Source organism: Triticum urartu, chromosome 6, assembly GCF_003073215.2.
Source record: "Triticum urartu cultivar G1812 chromosome 6, Tu2.1, whole genome shotgun sequence".
NCBI classification, from domain to species: Eukaryota; Viridiplantae; Streptophyta; class Magnoliopsida; order Poales; family Poaceae; genus Triticum; species Triticum urartu.
The window spans coordinates 63,490,400-63,510,086 of record NC_053027.1 but is presented as its reverse complement, the minus strand read 5'-3'; the positions used below and the strand labels follow the sequence as shown (position 1 = coordinate 63,510,086).

General features: G+C 43.0%; 1 pseudogene; it reads left to right on the top strand.

Annotated features, from left to right (window-relative positions):
• The first annotated feature begins 16,482 nt into the window (after window positions 1-16,482).
• LOC125516231 lies at window positions 16,483-19,397 on the top strand (annotated as a pseudogene).
• Window positions 19,398-19,687: the final 290 nt, after the last annotated feature.

The window sequence follows — 19,687 nt, the reverse complement described above, 5'->3', positions numbered from 1 at the left end:
GCAGCGAAGGAGGTGGACTTGGAGCGAGGAAGCGTAAGTGCACAAGGTGTGGTGGGTCTGGTCATTTTGGTAAGTATTGTGATAACACAGTAGATCCAGCGTTCGGAGAGAGTTTCGATGAAGGCTTCGATGAAAATGTTGGTCAGCAGCCGATTGCCTCAACAGATGATGAAAATGATGATCAACAGCCGGTTGCATCAGATGAGGATTTTGACGAGGTTCCAAATGATGATGGTCAACAACCGCATGATTTTGACGATGATCCAAAATATCCTCCAAATAATGATTCAAGTGAGGCTCCAAATGGTGATCCAAGTGAGGCTCTAAATGGTGATCATGGTGATCCAAGTGAGGCTCCAAATGATGATCCAAGTGAGGCTCCAAATGGTGACCAACCTTCTGTTGTTGTGAGTTCTGCTAGGTATGTAAATCTTGCAAGGGTCAAATACTACTGTACATCTATCACTTGACATGGTCTCATTACCGTTTATGTTTTGCACAGTTCTATGGTAGGTTTGAAGAAGACGCGCAACGTACCGACAACCAAGAGAAGAAGAGAAGAAACAATGAGCACAAGGTGCACGAGGAGCAAAGTGATGGCAAGAAGCTCAAGGAACAGACAGAAGCCCCAACGCTATCTATAAATAATTATGAAACATTATGAATAAGGGATGATGTTGTATTATGAAACATTTATCACTTGACATGTTGTATTTCTGTTGGATGATGTTGGACCTATGTTAGAAGTATGTTTGACATGATGTTTGAATGAGCACATGGTTTTTCCTTTTTTGATTTTTTTGAATTTTGTTTTGCTCATTTAAATTCTAGTCAAACCTAACTTTGACCAAGATTTAAACAAGTCTAAAACATCAAAATGAAAAACTAAGCCTGGATACTTCTTAGTCAATCCAAAATGAAGTTGTGGTGAGCTTTTTGAAATTTTCATGAAAAATGTGCTAAAAAGAGGGGTCCAAAGGTAGGGTAAACGACCTCATTTCTAAGCAAAAAAAATTTCGACCTTGTCTAAATCAGCCAAATAACTTTCCTACACATATATTCTATATGTACAGACTATGTGCGCTGGTTTTTCCATTTTTTGATTTTTTTTAAATTTGTTTTGCTCATTTGAATTCTGGTCAAACTTAACTTTGACCAAGATTTAAACAAGTGTAAAACATCAAAATGAAAAACTAAGCCTGGATCCTTCTTAGTCACTTCAAAATAAAGCTGTGGTTAGTTTTTTGAAATTTTCATGTTCATTTCCTCAAAACACTTCTCTTCATTTCATACAAGAGAGTTTGAGATACTCGAGATATCATACAATACACATGAACTTATCATTTAAATGTATATAAAGCTTGTTTATCAACTTAAATCGTTAGTATATGACATAAGAAGACTATGTGCGCAGGTTTTTTATTTTTCTGATTTTTATTTAATTTATTATGCTCATTTGAAATCTGGTCAAACATAGCTTTGACTGCTCCAAACCCCGCTAACCCTAGCGCTGAACAAGGACCGTTCATCTAACCCTAGCGGCGATCAAGGGCCGTCGATCTAACCCTTCTAGAAGGAATCTGCGGGGAGGAGGGGGGCGATCCGCGAGATGCAATCTGATTGACTGGGAGACCCATTGTTTTTTTAACAAATACCGGGCACACTGGATGGACCGTTGGGTCGTCTCGTGCTCTGGGCCTGAGACCGCAGTAAATAGCCCGTCTCAGCCTTTCCAGGCCTTGCATGCATGGAGGCGGCGACGTGGGTTTGCATGCACGGGAGGCGGCGACGTGCATGCATGCGAGCGAGGCGAGCGAGGTGCGCTAGGTGAGCTAGGCTAGCGAGGCGAGCTAGGTGGTTCAGTGCAGTGGTTCAGGGCAGCGATTCACATGCACCGCCCGATCAAAGAGCTATGCAGTGATTCAGATGCACGCACACGTCCCATGCATCGTTTTGTGCAAAAATTTAAGTGTGCAAAATACACACACGCGTCCGGATTCACACACGCACCGTTCTCATCCTTTATCTCTTCCTCTCCCACGCACAGGCCTATAAATGGGGTGCCTCTCCGTTGGGGAACGTAGTAATTTTAAAAAATTTCCTACGCACATGCAAGATCATGGTGATGCATAACAACGAGAGGGGAGAGAGTTGTCTACGTACCCTCGTAGACCGTTCGCGGAAGCGTTATATCAACGTGGTTGATGTAGTCGAACGTCTTCACGTCCGACCGATCCAAGTACCGAAAGCACGGCACCTCCGAGTTCTGCACACGTTCGGCTCGGTGACGTCCTCGCCTTCTCGATCCAGCAAGAGGGGCGAAGTAGTAGATGAGTTCCGGCAGCACGACGGCGTGGTGACGGTGTTGGTGAAGAACAATTTCCGCAGGGCTTCGCCTAAGCACTACGAAAACTATGACAGAGGATAAACTAGAGTAGACAAGGTTGCCAGCACACGGCTTGGTGTTTCTTGATGTGTCTTTGGTGCTAGCCCTGCCCCTTTATTTATATCTTGAGCCCTGGGGTCGAAACTTGGAGTAAAAGCCTCCACAAAGTCGGTTTCACCCGAAAGGCAAGAGTCCTTCTCGGACTCCAGGGCCAGACGCCAGGGATCCCGGCGTCTGGACCCAGACGCCAGGGACCCTGGCGTCTGGCCCCTGGACTCCGCAAAACTTCCTTTTGCGCTTTCCAAAAACCTTGTGGGCTTTCCCCTTTGGCCCAAATAAAGTGTTCTCGTACCCAAACATTTCGGGAAACATCCGGAACCCCTTCCGGTGATTTCCGGAACCCTTCTGGTGACCAAACACTATTATCATATATATACCAAACTTTATCTTCGGACCATTCCGGAGTTCCTCGTCATGTCCGTGATCTCATCTCGGACTCCGAACAACATTCGGTCACCAGCATACATAACTCACATAGTACTATATCGTCAACGAACGTTAAGCGTGCGGACCCTACGGGTTCGAGAACTATGTAGACATGACCGAGACACCTCTCTGGTCAATAACCAATAGCGGGACCTGGATGCCCATATTGGCTCCTACATATTCTACGAAGATCTTTATCGGTCAGACCGCATAACAACATACGTTGTTCCCTTTGTCATCGGTATGTTACTTGCCCGAGATTCGATCGTCGGTATCCAATACCTAGTTCAATCTCGTTACCGGTAAGTCTCTTTACTCGTTCTGTAACACATTATCTCGCAACTAACTCATTAGTTGCAATGCTTGCAAGGCTTATGTGATGTGCATTACCGAGAGGGCCCAGAGATACCTCTCCGACAATCGGAGTGACAAATCCTAATCTCGAAATACGCCAACCCAACATTTACCTTTGGAGACACCTGTAGAGCACCTTTATAATCACCCATTTACGTTGTGACGTTTGGTAGCACACAAAGTGTTTCTCCGGCAAACGGGAGTTGCAAAATCTCATAGTCATAGGAACATGTATAAGTCATGAAGAAAGCAATAGCAACATACTAAACGATCGGGTGCTAAGCTAATGGAATGGGTCATGTCAATCAGATCATTCACCTAATGATGTGATCCCATTAATCAAATAACAACTCTTTGTTCATGGTTAGGAAACATAACCATCTTTGATTAACGAGCTAGTCAAGTAGAGGCATACTAGTGACACTCTGTTTGTCTATGTATTCACACATGTATTATGTTTCCGGTTAATACAATTCTATCATGAATAATAAACATTTATCATGAAATAAGGAAATAAATAATAACTTTATTATTGCCTCTAGGGCATATTTCCTTCAGTCTCCCACTTGCACTAGAGTCAATAATCTAGTTCACATCGCTATGTGATTAACACCAATAGTTCACATCTTTATGTGATTGGTTCACATCTCCATGTGACTAACACCCAAAGGGTTTACTAGATTCAATAATCTAGTTCACATCGCTATGTGATTAACACCCAAAGAGTGATCATGTTTTTCTTGTGAGAGAAATTTAGTCAACGGGCCTGCTAAATTCAGATCCGTATGTATTTTGCAAAATTCTATGTCTACAATGCTTGGCACGGAGCTACTCTAGCTAATTGCTCCCACTTTCAATATGTATCCAGATTGAGACTTAGAATCATCTGGATCAGTGTCAAAAACTTGCATCGACGTAACCCTTTACGACGAACCTTTTTGTCACGTCCATAATCGAGAAACATATCCTTATTTCACTAAGGATAATTCTGACCGCTGTCCAGTGATCTACTCCTAGATCACTATTGTACTCCCTTGCCAAATCAGTGCAGGGTAAAAAATAGATCTGGTATACAGCATGACATACTTTATAGAACCTATGGCCAAGGCATAGGGAATGACTTTCATTCTCTTTCTATCTTCTGCCGTGGTCAGGCTTTGAGTCTTACTCAACTTCACACCTTGTAATACAGGCAAGAACTCTTTCTTTGACTGCTCCATTTTGAACTATTTCAAAATCTTGTCAAGGTATGTACTCATTGAAAAAACTTATCAAGCGTCTTGATCTATCTCTATAGATCTTGAAGCTCAATATGTAAGCAGCTTCACCGAAGTCTTTCTTTGAAAAACTCCTTTCAAACACTCCTTTATGCTTTACAGAATAATTCTACATTATTTCCGATCAATAATATGTCATTCACATATACTTATCAGAAATGCTGTAGTGCTCCCACTCACTTTCTCGTAAATACAGGCTTCACCGCAAGTCTGTATAAAACTATATGCTTTGATCAACTCACCAAAGTGTATATTCCAACTCCGAGATGTTTGCACCAGTCCACAAATGGATCGCTGGAGCTTGCACATTTTGTTAGCACCTTTCGGATTGAAAAAACCTTCTGGTTGCATCATATACAACTCTTCTTTAACAAATCCATTAAGGAATGCAATTTTGTTTATCCATTCGCCAGATTTCATAAAATGCGGCAATTACTAACATGATTCGGACAGACTCTAGCATAGATACGAGTGAGAAACTCTCATCGTAGTCAACACTTTGAACTTGTCGAAAACCTTTCGCGACAATTCTAGCTTTGTAGATAGTAACACTACTATCAGCGTCTGTCTTCCTCTTGAAAATCCATTTATTCTTAATTGCTTGCCGATCATCAGGCAAGTCAACCAAAGTCCATACTTTGTTCTCATACATGGATCATATCTCAGATTTCATGGCCTCAAGCCATTTATCGGAATCTGGGCTCATCATCGCTTCCTCATAGTTCGCAAGTTCGTCATGGTCTAGTAACATGACTACCAGAACAGGATTACCGTACCACTCTGGTGCGGATCTCACTCTGGTTTACCTACGAGATTCAGTAGTAACTTGATCTGAAGTTACATGATCATCATCATTAGCTTCCTCACTAATTGGTGTAGTAGTCACAAGAACAGATTTCTGTGATGAACTACTTTCCAATAAGGGAGAAGGTACAATTACCTTATCAAGTTTTCTACTTTCCTCCCACTCACTTCTTTCGAGAGAAACTCCTTCTCCAGAAAGTTTCCGAATTTAGCAACAAAAGTCTTGCCTTCGGATCTGTGATAGAAGGTGTATCCAATGGTTTCCTTTGGATATCCTATGAAGACACATTTCTCCGATTTGGATTCGAGCTTATCAGGTTGAAGCTTTTTCACATAAGCATCGCAGCCCCAAACTTTCAGAAACGACAACTTTGGTTTCTTGCCAAACCACAGTTCATAAGGCGTCGTCTCAACGGATTTTGATGGTGCCCTTTTAACGTGAATGCAGCTGTCTTTAATGCATAACCCCAAAACAATAGTGGTAGATCGGTAAGAGACATCATAGATTGCACTATATCCAATAAAGTACAGTTATGACGTTCGGACACACTATTATGCTGTGGTGTTCCATGTGGCATGAGTTTGTGAAACTATTTCACATTGTTTTAACTGAAGACCAAACTCGTAACTCAAATATTTGTCTCTGCGATCAGATCGTAGAAACTTTATTTTTCTTGTCACGATGATTTTCCACTTCACTCTGAAAATTCTTTGAACTTTTCAAATGTTTCAGACTTATGTTTCATCAAGTAGATATACCCATATCTGCTCAAATCATCTGTGAAGTTCAGAAAATAATGATACCTGTTGCGAGTCTCAATATTCATCGGACCACATACATCAGTATGTATGATTTCCAACAAATTTGTTGCTCGCTCCATTGTTCTAAGAACAAAGTCTTAGTCATCTTGCCCATGAGGCATGATTCGCAAGCATCAACTGATTCATAATCAAGCGATTCCAAAAGCCCATCAGCATGGAGTTTCTTCATGCACTTTACACCAATATGACCTAAACGGCAGTGCTACAAATAAGTTGTACTATCATTATTAACTTTGCATCTTTTGGTTTCAATATTATGATTATGTGTATCACTACGATCGAGATCCAACGAACTTGTTTCATTGGGTGTATGACCATATAAGGTTTTATTCATATAAACAGAACAACAATTTATTCTCTTACTTAAATGAATAACCATATTACAATAAACATGATCAAATCATATGCTCAACGCAAACACCAAATAACACTTATTTAGGTTCAACACTAATCCCGAAATTATAGGGAGTGTGCGATGATGATCATATCAATCTTGGAACCACTTCCAACACACATCGTCACTTCACCCTTAACTAGTCTCTGTTTATTCTGCAACGCCCGTTTCGAGTTACTAATCTTAGCAACTGAACTAGTATCAAATACTGAGGGGTTGCTATAAACACTAGTAAAGTACACATCAATAACATGTATATCAAATATACTTATGTTCACTTAGCCATCCTTCTTATCCGCCAATCACTTGGGGTAGTTCCGCTTCCAGTGACCAGTCCCTTTGCAGTAGAAGCACTTAGTCTCAGGCTTAGGATCAGACTTGGGCTTCTTCACTTGAGCAGCAACTTGCTTGCCGTTCTTCTTGAAGTTCCCCTTCTTCCCTTTGCCCTTTTCTTGAAACTAGTGGTCTTGTCAACCATCAACACTTGATGTTTTTCTTGATTTCTACCTTCGTTGATTTCAGCATCACGAAGAGCTTGGGAGTTGTTTCCGTTATCCCTTGCATATTATAGTTCATCACGAAGTTCTACTAACTTGGTGATGGTGACTAGAGAATTCTGTCAATCACTATCTTATCTGGAAGATTAACTCCCACTTGATTCAAGCGATTGTAGTACCCAGACAATCTGAGCACATGCTCACTAGTTGAGCGATTCTCCTCCATCTTTTAGCTATAGAACTTGTTGGAGACTTCATATCTCTCAACTCGGGTATTTACTTAAAATATTAACTTCAACTCCTGGAACATCTCATATGGTCCATGACGTTCAAAACGTCTCTGAAGTCCCGATTCTAAGCCGTTAAGCATGGTGCACTTAAACTATCAAGTAGACATCATATTGAGCTATCCAAATGTTCATAATGTCTGTATCTGCTCCTGCAATAGGTTTGTCACCTAGCGGTGCATCAAGAACATAATTCTTCTGTGCATCAATAAGGATAAACCTCAGATCACGGATCCAATCCGCATCATTGCTACTAACATATTTCAACACAATTTTCTCTAGGAACATATCAAAATAAACATAGGGAAGCAACAACGCGAGCTATTGATCTATAACATGATTTGCAAAATACTACCAGGACTAAGTTCATGATAAATTTAAGTTCAATTAATCATATTACTTAAGAACTCCCACTTAGATAGACATCCCTCTAATCCTCTAAGTGATCACGTGATCCAAATCAACTAAACCATAACCGATCATCACGTGAAATGGAGTAGTTTTCAATGGTGAACATCGCTATGTTGATCATATCTACTATATGATTCACGCTCGATCTTTCGATCTCCGTGTTCCGAGGCCATATCTGCATATGCTAGGCTCGTCAAGTTTAACCTAAGTATTCTGCGTGTGCAAAACTGGCTTGCACCCGTTGTAGATGGACGTAGAGCTTATCACACCCGATCGTCATGTGGTGTCTGGGCACGACGAACTTTGGCAACGGTGCATACTCAGGGAGAACACTTCTTGATAATTTAGTGAGAGATCATCTTATAATGCTACCATCAATCAAAGCAAGATAAGATGCATAAAAGATAAACATCACATGCAATCAATATAAGTGATATGATATGGCCATCATCATCTTGTGCCTGTGATCTCCATCTCCGAAGCACCGTCATGATCACCATCGTCACCAGCGCGACACCTTGATCTCCATCGTAGCATCGTTGTCGTCTCGCCAATCTTATGCTTCCACGACTATCGCTACCACTTAGTGATCAAGTAAAGCATTACATGACGATTGCATTGCATACAATAAAGCGACAACCATATGGCTCCTGCCAGTTGCCGATAACTCGGTTATAAAACATGATCATCTCATACAATAAAATTTAGCATCATGTCTTGACCATATCACATTACAACATGCCCTGCAAAAACAAGTTAGACATCCTCTACTTTGTTGTTGCAAGTTTTACGTGGCTGCTACAGGCTTAAGTAAGAACCAATCTCACCTACGCATCAAAACCACAACGATAGTTTGTCAATTTGACTCCGTTTTAACCTTCGCAAGGACCGGGCGTAGCCACACTTGGTTCAACTAAAGTTGGAGAGACTGTCGCCCGCAAGCCACCTATGTGCAAAGCACGTCGGGGGAACCGGTCTCGCGTAAGCGTACGCGTAATGTTGGTCCAGGTCGTCTCGTCCAACAATACCGCCGAACCAAAGTATGACATGCTGGTAGGCAGTATGACTTATATCGCCCACAACTCACTTGTGTTCTACTCGTGCAAATAACATCAAACCATAAAACCTAGGCTCGGATGCCACTGTTGGGGAACGTAGTAATTTCAAAAAATTTCCTACGCACACGCAAGATCATGGTGATGCATAGTAACGAGAGGGGAGAGTGTTGTCTACGTACCCTCGTAGACCGTTCGCGGAAGCGTTATATCAACGCGGTTGATGTAGTCGTACGTCTTCACGTCCGACCGATCCAAGTACCAAAAGAACGGCACCTCCGAGTTCTGCACATGTTCGGCTCGGTGACGTCCTCGCCTTCTCGATCCAGCAAGAGGGGAGAAGTAGTAGATGAGTTTCGGCAGCACGACGGCGTGGTGACGGTGTTGGTGAAGAACAATTTCCGCAGGGCTTCGCCTAAGCACTACGAAAACTATGACAGAGGATAAACTAGAGGAGACAGGGTTGCCGGCACACGGCTTGGTGTTTCTTGATGTGTCTTTGGTGCTAGCCCTGCCCCTCTATTTATATCTTGAGCTCTGGGGTCGAAACTTGGAGTAAAAGCCTCCACAAAGTCGGTTTCACTCGAAAGGCAAGAGTCCTTCTCGGACTCCAGGGCCAGACGCCAGGGATCCCGGCGTATGGACCCAGACGCCAGGGACCTTGGTGTCTGGCCCCTGGACTCCGCAAAACTTCCTTTTGCGCTTTCCAAAAACCTTGTGGGCTTTCCCCTTTGGCCCAAATAAAGTGTTCTCGTACCCAAACATTTCGGGAAACATCCGGAACCCCTTCCGGTGATTTCCGGAACCCTTCCGGTGACCAAACACTATTATCATATATATCAAACTTTATCTCCGGACCATTCCGGAGTTCCTCGTCATGTCCGTGATCTCATCTCGGACTCCGAACAACATTCGGTTACCAACATACATAACTCACATAGTACTATATCGTCAACGAACGTTAAGCGTGCGGACCCTACGGGTTCGAGAACTATGTAGACATGACCGAGACACCTCTCTGGTCAATAACCAATAGCGGGACCTGGATGCCCATATTGGCTCCTACATATTCTACGAAGATCTTTATCGGTCAGATACCGCATAACAACATACGTTGTTCCCTTTGTCATCGGTATGTTACTTGCCCGAGATTCGATCGTCGGTATCAATACCTAGTTCAATCTCGTTACCGGCAAGTCTCTTTACTCGTTCGTAATACATCATCTCGCAACTACTCATTAGTTGCAATGCTTGCAAGGCTTATGTGATGTGCATTACCGAGAGGGCCCAGAGATACCTCTCTGACAAATCGGAGTGACAAATCCTAATCTCGAAATACGCCAACCCAACATGTACCTTTGGAGACACCTGTAGAGCACCTTTATAATCACCCAGTTACGTTGTGACGTTTGGTAGCACACAAAGTGTTCCTCCGGCAAACGGGAGTTGCATAATCTCATAGTCATAGGAACATGTATAAGTCATGAAGAAAGCAATAGCAACATACTAAACGATCGGGTGTGCTAAGCTAATGGAATGGGTCATATCAATCAGATCATTCACCTAATGATGTGATCGCGTTAATCAAATAACAACTCTTTGTTCATGGTTAGGAAACATAACCATCTTTGATTAACGAGCTAGTCAAGTAGAGGCATACTAGTGACACTCTGTTTGTCTATGTATTCACACATGTATTATGTTTCCGGTTAATACAATTCTAGCATGAATAATAAACATTTATCATGAAATAAGGAAATAAATAATAACTTTATTATTGCCTCTAGGGCATATTTCCTTCACTGTCTTCCTCTCCCACCCACAAGCCAGATCCGATCCTCTCCAACTTCAAACACCCAAGCGACCGAGCCCTCCCCAAGCGAGACCAAGTGAAGATGCAGTTCAACGGGCCGACCTTCAACCGTCCGCCTGTCGTGCCGGAGCTGCGCTACCCACCGGGCGTGCTCGTGGAGAGGGAGCTCCGTGTGTGGGCTATTTCAAGGTGGAGGGGTTCCATCGAACTCACCCGCGCCTTCCTCAGAGCCGGCTATGCCCAACTCCCACGGGGCTCGCCGAGGATGTTCACCCTCAACGAGGTTCGTGACCGCGGCGGCATCCTCCTACTGCTCACAGTCACCTTCACCAACCCGTTTGACGCGCGCGAGCTCCTCGGCCAAGTCTTTTGGTGCGGCTGCGAGGCCATCTTCTTCACCGTCTACAACATCTACACCAACTACGAACGCATCTTCCCCGCTCCAGGCCAGATGCACTCCCTTCCCTACGACGAGGAGGAGGAGGTGTGAAGATGAAGACGGTGTTCAAGGGGCGCGCGCGGCCAAGGTGGAAGAAGAAGGTCAAGATGAAGATGTTCAAGCCGGAGTCAAGCTCGTCATGTTTCATTTTTTATTTTGTTGCTTTTCTATGTCGTGTCGTGTCGTGTCATGTTTCGTCATGTGTCTGTGAACTGTGAACTTATCTAAGTTATTGCAATAGTACGGTGTGTTCCATCTTATCTAAGTTATTAGGGTTTATTATGTGTGTTAGAAAATGTCCGTGCCCAAACATATCATTTCTTCCCTAAACAAGTCATGAACTTCGAGAACTTGTGGTTTTCATTAATGAAAATCGGAGGGGGTGAGAAGCCCTCTGTTTCATTCAAACAAAAAGTCATGAACTAACATGCAAATTTATTCCCTTTAAATCCTAAACCAAGTGCCACTCTATTCCTAGACCAAGTGCCATTCTGACCAAAATCATGTGGTAGTGCAACATACATTTTCAACCTTCCAACCCTCCAAAATTTAAGTGCAAAACAATGGAAAAACACTCTCACGCGTGTTCAAACATTTACGGTCTCATTATTTTTTTAAAAAAAATTCAAAATATCACTATGTATACCTTCCTTCCCTATCCATGTCAAAGTCTTGCCATCTGTCCTAGCGGTTACCAGCGCAGCCCTAAACACCACAAACCCACGCGGTCCTGGGTTCGAGTCCCCAGCCGCACCAATTTTTTGTGCATTTTCCACCCTTCATTTTTTAGACAAATTATGTTTTTCTCAATGTAATGCCCTTAAAAATTGTTCATTTATTTTGGCACCTGGCGTAAACCTCTACCAGAGCTGAGGCATATTTTCCATGACATTTTGGTCTTTGATTTAAATCACGGTGTATTTGAATTGGATTAATTAACAGCTCCAAAAAATTTCTAACCTTAATTGTTTGGCTCCAGAATAATTCAATTAGCTTCCACAAAAAGTTCCAGCATTATGATTTACTGCCTAAATTAAATCAGAATAGAAAACAGAAAAATACGCAAAAGAACCCCCGAATGGGCCTAATTGGATGCAGTTGGCCCATTAGTCTAGCCTGCACTTGGCTCTACGCTCTGAATTTGGCCCAAGAGCAACCTCTTTTTTGGACAGAAAGGCAGAGCAGAGAGCTGCATTTCATTGATCAAAAGTTTCTGAATTCCTAATTTCTTCTCTTTTTTCCAACATATTTAAATGTTGGTCACTTCTTCTCTTTTTGTTTCAACATTTAAACAACCTTTAAACAACTTTAACCAACATTTAAACTAGGTGGATTTCTCAAACAATTTCAAGATTACAAATTCCTCCATAATTCATGCCTTTCCATACATTTTCAACATTACAACCAGTGCGATTACCATACCTACAAATGCCCAAAAGTATTTGCAAATGGGTATTGGTAGTGCTTGATCTTCAAGCTTCCTAACCTTCTTCTTCAACATCCTAAGCTCAACAACTAGCTCTCTGTCAGTGCGTGCTTCGTCCTCCATCCCTTTTTCCGGAGCTCGTGGTGCGGCCACTACCGTTCGTGGCAGCATGCGCAACCATTCTTCATGCTCTTCTTGCAGTTCATTCATCAGAGTCTTGGCCAGAGCATCGACCCAAAGAAATAAGCATGTCACCTGCATGAACACCAAACAGATCAACCCATTGCTCAAAGATCCCGACCACGAAAATGGTGCAATTGCCCCGATTCTTACCCCATTCTCGCTGCACACGTAGAACGGACGATTCTGGTTCCTCGGTGTCTGAGAAACCCTCCGATCAACGCCCGCCCGGCACCGCGGACAGACGAAGACAGGCATGTCCACACGCGCCCGGCTCTGCATCCGCGAGGTGGCGCGGGAGCTTGAGGAAGACATGGAGCTCGGAGCCGAAGGGATCTCAACGCCGCCGCGCCCTCCACTTCTAGCTTCCCACCGCCGCGCCCTCCACAGCTAGCTTCCCGCCGCCGTGCTCTCTCTCTCTCTCGCCGTGGTCACTGCCGTGCTCTCTGTCGCCGTGGTCACCGCCGTTGTCGCCCGCTTATATAGCACACCCGCCAACGGCTCTCTGCTCAACGGCTCTCTGTTGGGTCCCACAAGCCACGCGTGCAACGGTCTGAATAAAATTGGCCGTTTCTGTCGCCTGGTCCCACCTGTAAGGGCCGAGTCAAAAGGTTGACCTGACGGAGACGGCAGAGTTCACGGAACGAGTCGGTGCGCACGGACTAGGGGCAAAACTGAGCATAATTCGCATCTGAGGGCAAAACTGAGCACATGGACACCACTGAGGGCAAAAGGATAATTAACCCTTGAAACTAACGGCTTGCTGGCTCTTTTGCCGGAAGTCATGGTGAACCAGGTACCACGGGTAAGGTGAACGGTGCGGGCACAGTTAGGTACTGGTCATGCATTTCGGTACAATGAGTCAGTGCCGACCTGAATTTTTTAGGGGATTTTTTCTAGTACAACGGTCCTTCATTTTTCCGTCTTTCCAGGAGAAAGAGAATAGAACAAGTTCACTCTTCTCCCATAAGTGATTTCCGTAGGCCAAACACTACAATTGGCCACTGATCATGAAGCTTTAGTATTGCGCCAAATGGTTACTATGAAGATATTATTAGCTGATTGCTTCCTCTGGCAGCACCTTGCTATGATGATGGTACTACATTAGCCATTATGCTTATGCCTGTATGTATCATTTCAGTTTACGTTTGGCATACTTCCCTCATGTGTGTAACACTCGCTGTTTAAAACCAGACCCAGGGTGTGAGCACTGGGATCATGACCAGTGCATGTGCCAATAATCAGTCAAATACTCCCTATCCATTTCTCCGACAAGTATTTCCGGACGGAGGGAGTAGTTTAGATGGGTACTTTTTTTTTTCTGAATAGTTTAGATGGGTACTTGTAGCAACAAAGCAAAGAAGAGGACAAGAAGTAGAAGGGATATGCCATTTTATCCTAGATTTTTTTTATATTTTCTAAATCTCTTCCTTTTGCCATCTATATGCTTAAATAGGTTTTCAGAGCTTTCATGTGTGGTGGTTTAATTCAGAATGTACAAAATTAAGTATCCAAATGCGATTCACAACTTCATAAACAAAAAAGACAAATCAAGATATGAATAGTACCAAATTGAAATCTGGCCTGAGTAGTATCCTGGTGGTACTATTTAGACAGATTTGTCCTTCTCATTTCTTGAGTTGTACTTAGTGATCTAAACGATCTTATATTAATTTACAGAGGGAGTATGTAAGAATTTAGATCTAAAAATTTATGACATGGTATATACATGTATAAATGCTGTTAATTGTTTTCAAGACTTCTTAAATATTGAACTAAGTTGTCTAGTGCACCCAATATGTCACAGCTAAACCATTTTCTCGGCACCGATTTTGTTTCATGTTCCATATAGCAGCTTTCTAGGGCCTTAAACGGCCCTTCAGTTAATGTGTGCTTGTTTTGTACATGTTGTACGCTTAAATATTTGTTATTTTCATTCATTCTTTTCTATTTGTACCAAACAAACTTGCTTTCCCTGAAATATACAATTCGCTGGTTCTTCAGTCTCTGCAAGGAGAGGCGAGTGCTTAATTATTTATTTTATATGTATTGCAGATACTTATCATTGTCATCATCAGCGACTGCTCGAGTAAGCGATTGGATCGACAGCCAGGGGATGTATTCGAATATGGCAAACAGCTCTATCCGTCGTATCTTTCCTGGCATTCATGGTTCCGCCAAGACCTTTAGCTGTTGCGTTGTAAATGTGCATGATCGAATGACTGCAACTGTCGAGTTCTAAACTTCCAGTAATGATATCTGTTCCGCCGAAATCTTTAGCTGCATTTAACAATTAACAGTAACCTGTTGTTGAATTTTCATTTCTGGACAAATATTCAAGTGCAGACTTTATGATCAAATGACTGCAAGTGTCGAGTTTTAAACTTCCGGTAATGATATCCATGCGTCCATAGCTGCTGCTGCATGTTTCTGTGATCAACAGAATTCTCAAAATTACAGCACTGAAGTACCCGTCTTTGTCCATGAATATATGATGTTTTTTTTGACAAGAAACGATCTCTAATATTAGGAAATGGTGGTAAAAATAAAATATATGTCTGATTGTGTATTACTTCGCACTGCTCGCCCTGCCGCCTGACCGGGGAGGATGGAGAGTGCAACGGGCCGGCGCGGGTGAGCGTGGAGCTGGAGCTGCCCCTCCGGACCACCGGGAGGCCGTGGAACTCGAGCTCCCGTCCCTGTCCATCCGCGACCGGTGAAGGGCGAGCTCCTCATCGTCGTGGGCGGAGCTTGAATATGTCATGACGGCGCTAGACAGTCCGGACATTTGTACCAAGTATGAGGTTATGGTTGGATGTAGCTTTTTGGTCCGGACAGTGTTCGGGCTGTCCACTCGAACAAATGGGGAGAGTAGGAGGTTCAGTTGTAGATGCTCTTATTAGTTGTAGGGGGTCACTAGTTAGCGACCGCGCGGGCACCCTGCTTCCATGCTGCGTACATTTGGGCCAGCCCAACATGACTAGTTTTCGGTTTGGAGAAGGTTCTAAGCCTTCCCAAACCATAATTTCTTTTTTTCTCCTGTCTTTTCATTCCGGTTTTTCCTCCTTTTTCATCTTTGTTTTTTCTTTTCGTTTGTCTTTTCTTTATCTTTTCCTTTTTTAATTTCATTTTGTGAAGATTTTTCAAATACGTGTACATCCTATAAATAGTGAAATGTTTTGAAAATCATGAACATGTTTCAAATTCGTAATTTTTTTGAAACAATTAACATTTTTCAAATTCATAATTATTTTTATAAAAGTTTGTGAAACTTTTTACAAATTTAAAGATTTTCTTTAGAAACTCATTAACATATTTTTGAATCGGCGGACAATTTTGAATCGATGAACTTTTTTGAAATTTGGGAAAATATTCGAAATTTGCGCACATTTTTTAACTCTTACGAACATGTTTTTAAATATAAAAAAATCTGAATTCACGAATATTTTCTGAACACACAGATAATTTTTTTTGCGATTTTTTATATAAAATTGGAACATTTTTTGAATACACTAGATTTTTTAAAAATTCATGAACATTCTTAGAATTCACGAAATGTTTTTGAAACTCATGGAATTTTTTTAATATATTATCATTTTTAAAAAATTACGAATTTTTTTTATCCGTGGACATTTTATGATTATTGATTTTTATTTTTTCAAATTTCACGTTGACAATTTTGGAACCTTTCTGTAATCCCGAATTATTTTAAAAAGAACAAAACGCAAACAGAAAATAAAAAAGGAAAGAAAAACAGGGCGCGTGGAAAAAAAAAGCCCTCTGAACGAGCGGTGGGTAGATCGTAGATTCATGTGAACGAGCTGTGTGTGAACTGACTGAAATGAGAATGAGATGCCCACGCAGAGCTCCAAATCGAACCCCGGTCTCCATCCAAAATCCAAATCCCACCTCCCTCCTCCTTCCTCCAGCCGCTGGACGCGCCGGTGGTCGGTCCTCGCCGGCGCTCGCCCTCACTCATCGTCGCTGCAGGAAGAAGCGAGCGAGACCACTCTGTCCAGTGTCTCCTCCGTCCGTCCTCCTCCCACCAGAGTAAGGAGTTGGTCTTTGCCGCCCGCATTCACTGCCGCTGCAGGAACTAGACGGCGGCAATGTCGCGCCTCCAGCCCCGCTCTTTCTCCAGCCCCGTCTCCTCACGAGTCAGCGAGCTGCTGGATGAATTCAAATATCATCTGGGCTCTGGGACGCTCTGGCCGGAGCTCGCGCACCAACTGTTCGACGAAATGCTGCGCCAACCCGTCCCGGTTTCAGCACGCGCACTCGGCGGCTTATTTTCTGCCCTCGCGCGTGCGCGGCCCTCAACCGCCTGTACTGATGGCCCCGCCCTCGCCATCGATCTCTTCAACCGCCACCGGATAGCACCTGACATTTACACCTACAACATACTAATTGACTGCTGCCACCGAGCATGCCGCCCAGACCTAGGGCCTGCCTTCTTCGGATGCCTTCTCAAGACAGGCATCACGACGGACGTCATTACCTACAGCAGTTTATTGCAGTGCTTCTGTGACATGAAGCGGACAGAGGAAGCTCTGGACCTGCTGCTCCATATTGTGAGTGATAACCTGCCTGATGCCATCTCCTACTCAGTAATTCTCAAGAGCTTCTGCGACAACGGAAGGAGCCAGTGTGCGCTTGACCTGCTCCAGATGATGGCCAAAAAAGGTGCTGACCATTCCCCCAACGTGGTCTCATACAACTTGGTAATCAATGGTTTCTTTAAGGAGGGTGAAATAAGCAAAGCATGTGATCTGTTCCATGAAATGATACAACAAGGGTTTGTTCCTGATGTGGTGACATAAAACTCTGTTATTAATGCACTGTGCAAAGCAAGAGCAATGGACAAGGCAGAGGTGGTCCTTCGATCGATGGTTCATAATAGTGTCCAACCGGATGTTGTAACATATAATAGCTTGATCCAAGGATTTTTAACTACGGGTCAGCTGAAAGAAGCCTTTAGGTTGTTGAAAGTGATGAGAAGCCAAGGTGTTATGCCAAGCGTTGTTACTTGCACCTCGGTCATGGACTACCTTTGCAAGCATGGAAGAATCAAAGAAGCTGAGGAAACATTTTATTCCATGGCCGCGAGTGGCCGAAAACCAGATACAGTCTCATACTCTATTATGCTCCTTGGGTACGCTATAGAAGGATCCCTTGTTAAAATGATTGATCTCTGTGAGATGATGGCAAGAGATGGAGTTGTACCCGACCTCCGTTGTTTCAACATATTGATTAAGGCATATGCTAAGTATGGCAGGATGGATGTGGCCATGCTTTTCTTTGAAGACATGTTGAAGCAGGGTGTGAAGCCTAATGAATTCACTTATTTAACTGTGATATCTGCATTTTGCAAGATGGGCAGGATGGATGATGCGATGGAAAAATTCAATGAGATGATTGATATGGGAGTACCACTTGACACAGAAGTTTACATGTGCATGGTTGAGGGTTATTTTAATCATGGTGATTCCATGAAAGCCGAGGAATTTATTACCAAAATGAAGAACAGGGATATTCATCATAAGCCATGGAAAGGTAATCGATGAACACGGCATCTTTGACTTGGTTACCCATACTGGTGAGAGGCCTCATCCTACTGCATTCACTAAAATTATCAATGGATATTGCTTATCGCCAAGATGGACAAAGCATTCAGAGTACTAGCCAAGACGGAGAAAGGCAAGGAATTGATTACTGAAATGAAGAACAAGGATATTCGTCATAGGCCGCAGAAGGGTAACTGAAGAACACAATATCTTTGACATGGTCATAAGTACTGGTGAGAGAATGATCTTGTTACTAAAATGATCCATGGATATTGCTTATCGCCAAGATGGAGAATGTTTAGAGTACTTGATGCGATGATATCAGTTGGCGTGAGGGCTGTTGTTGTTACGCAGCACTTAACTTACCATGGTTATGCTCTCATCTTCTTGATATGCATTAGATGTGTTGTTATCCTGATTGCTCCAGCGTGCACTAGAATTAGAGAAGCGTAAGTTAAGCCTTATGGTTGTTAGTTGCTGTTTATCGGTAGTTGGATATAGTGCCTACCTCGAATTTCCTCAAGGCACTGGAGTATTCAGGGTGGATAGTGACCTGGCTGATTAGGTGTTGCATGCATAATTCCCCGTGGCTAAGTCTTATTTATACTTAATATATCCTGGATGAAAATCGCTTTTTGTAGGCCTTGCATGTTTGTGTCATTCCAAAAGTGAACTATTGATAAGTTACAGTTGAGAGTTATTGCTGTCTTTCGGAGAGAAAGAGAACAGAAGAATTTCACTTCTCTGCTATAAATGATTTCTAAAGTCCAAACACTACAATTGGTCATTGAGCATGAAGCTTTAGTATTTGCACCAAATGGTTACTGTGAAGATATTATTAGCTGAGTTATTCTTCCTGGCAGCACCTTGCTGTGATGATGATACTGTATTAGCCATTATGCTTATGCCTATATGTATCATTTCAGTTCAAGTTTGGCATACTTGACTCATATGTTTTACAATCGCTGTTAAAAAACCCTGATCTACTTTGAGCAATGAAGACATCATGGTGTGGGTGTGGCAATTATTTGCACTGCTGCTGCCTCTGCAATGGCTTTGAACTCCATGTCAGCTCTTGGATAGTATGTGGGCTGTCCTCTGTGTGAAGTGCCTCTCCTGCCTTGCAAGGGCGCTCTTGACAACAACCTTTACGCAGCAGAAGAGGTTCCTAATTTCACAGGCCTCGATCCCCACCGTGCTTGTCTTCCAACCCCTCCTGAATAAAAATTCTTCCCACTCTGATTCTAGATCACCAATCTTCCATTCTGCATTCCGCACTGCTTCTTTGACCGCAGTATACAGACACACTCTCACATTATGGATTGCAGCTCCATCCCGGTCTTCTTTGTCCTCTGATTGATATCAGGCCGCTCCTGTGCCTAATGAAGATAGTGAGCAATGACAATTTCTCCGCGATGAGATGAAATATCTAGAGTGGCCCATGAGATGGAGATATCTAGTCTGACAGTTGTTCATGCCCATCAGGTCATAA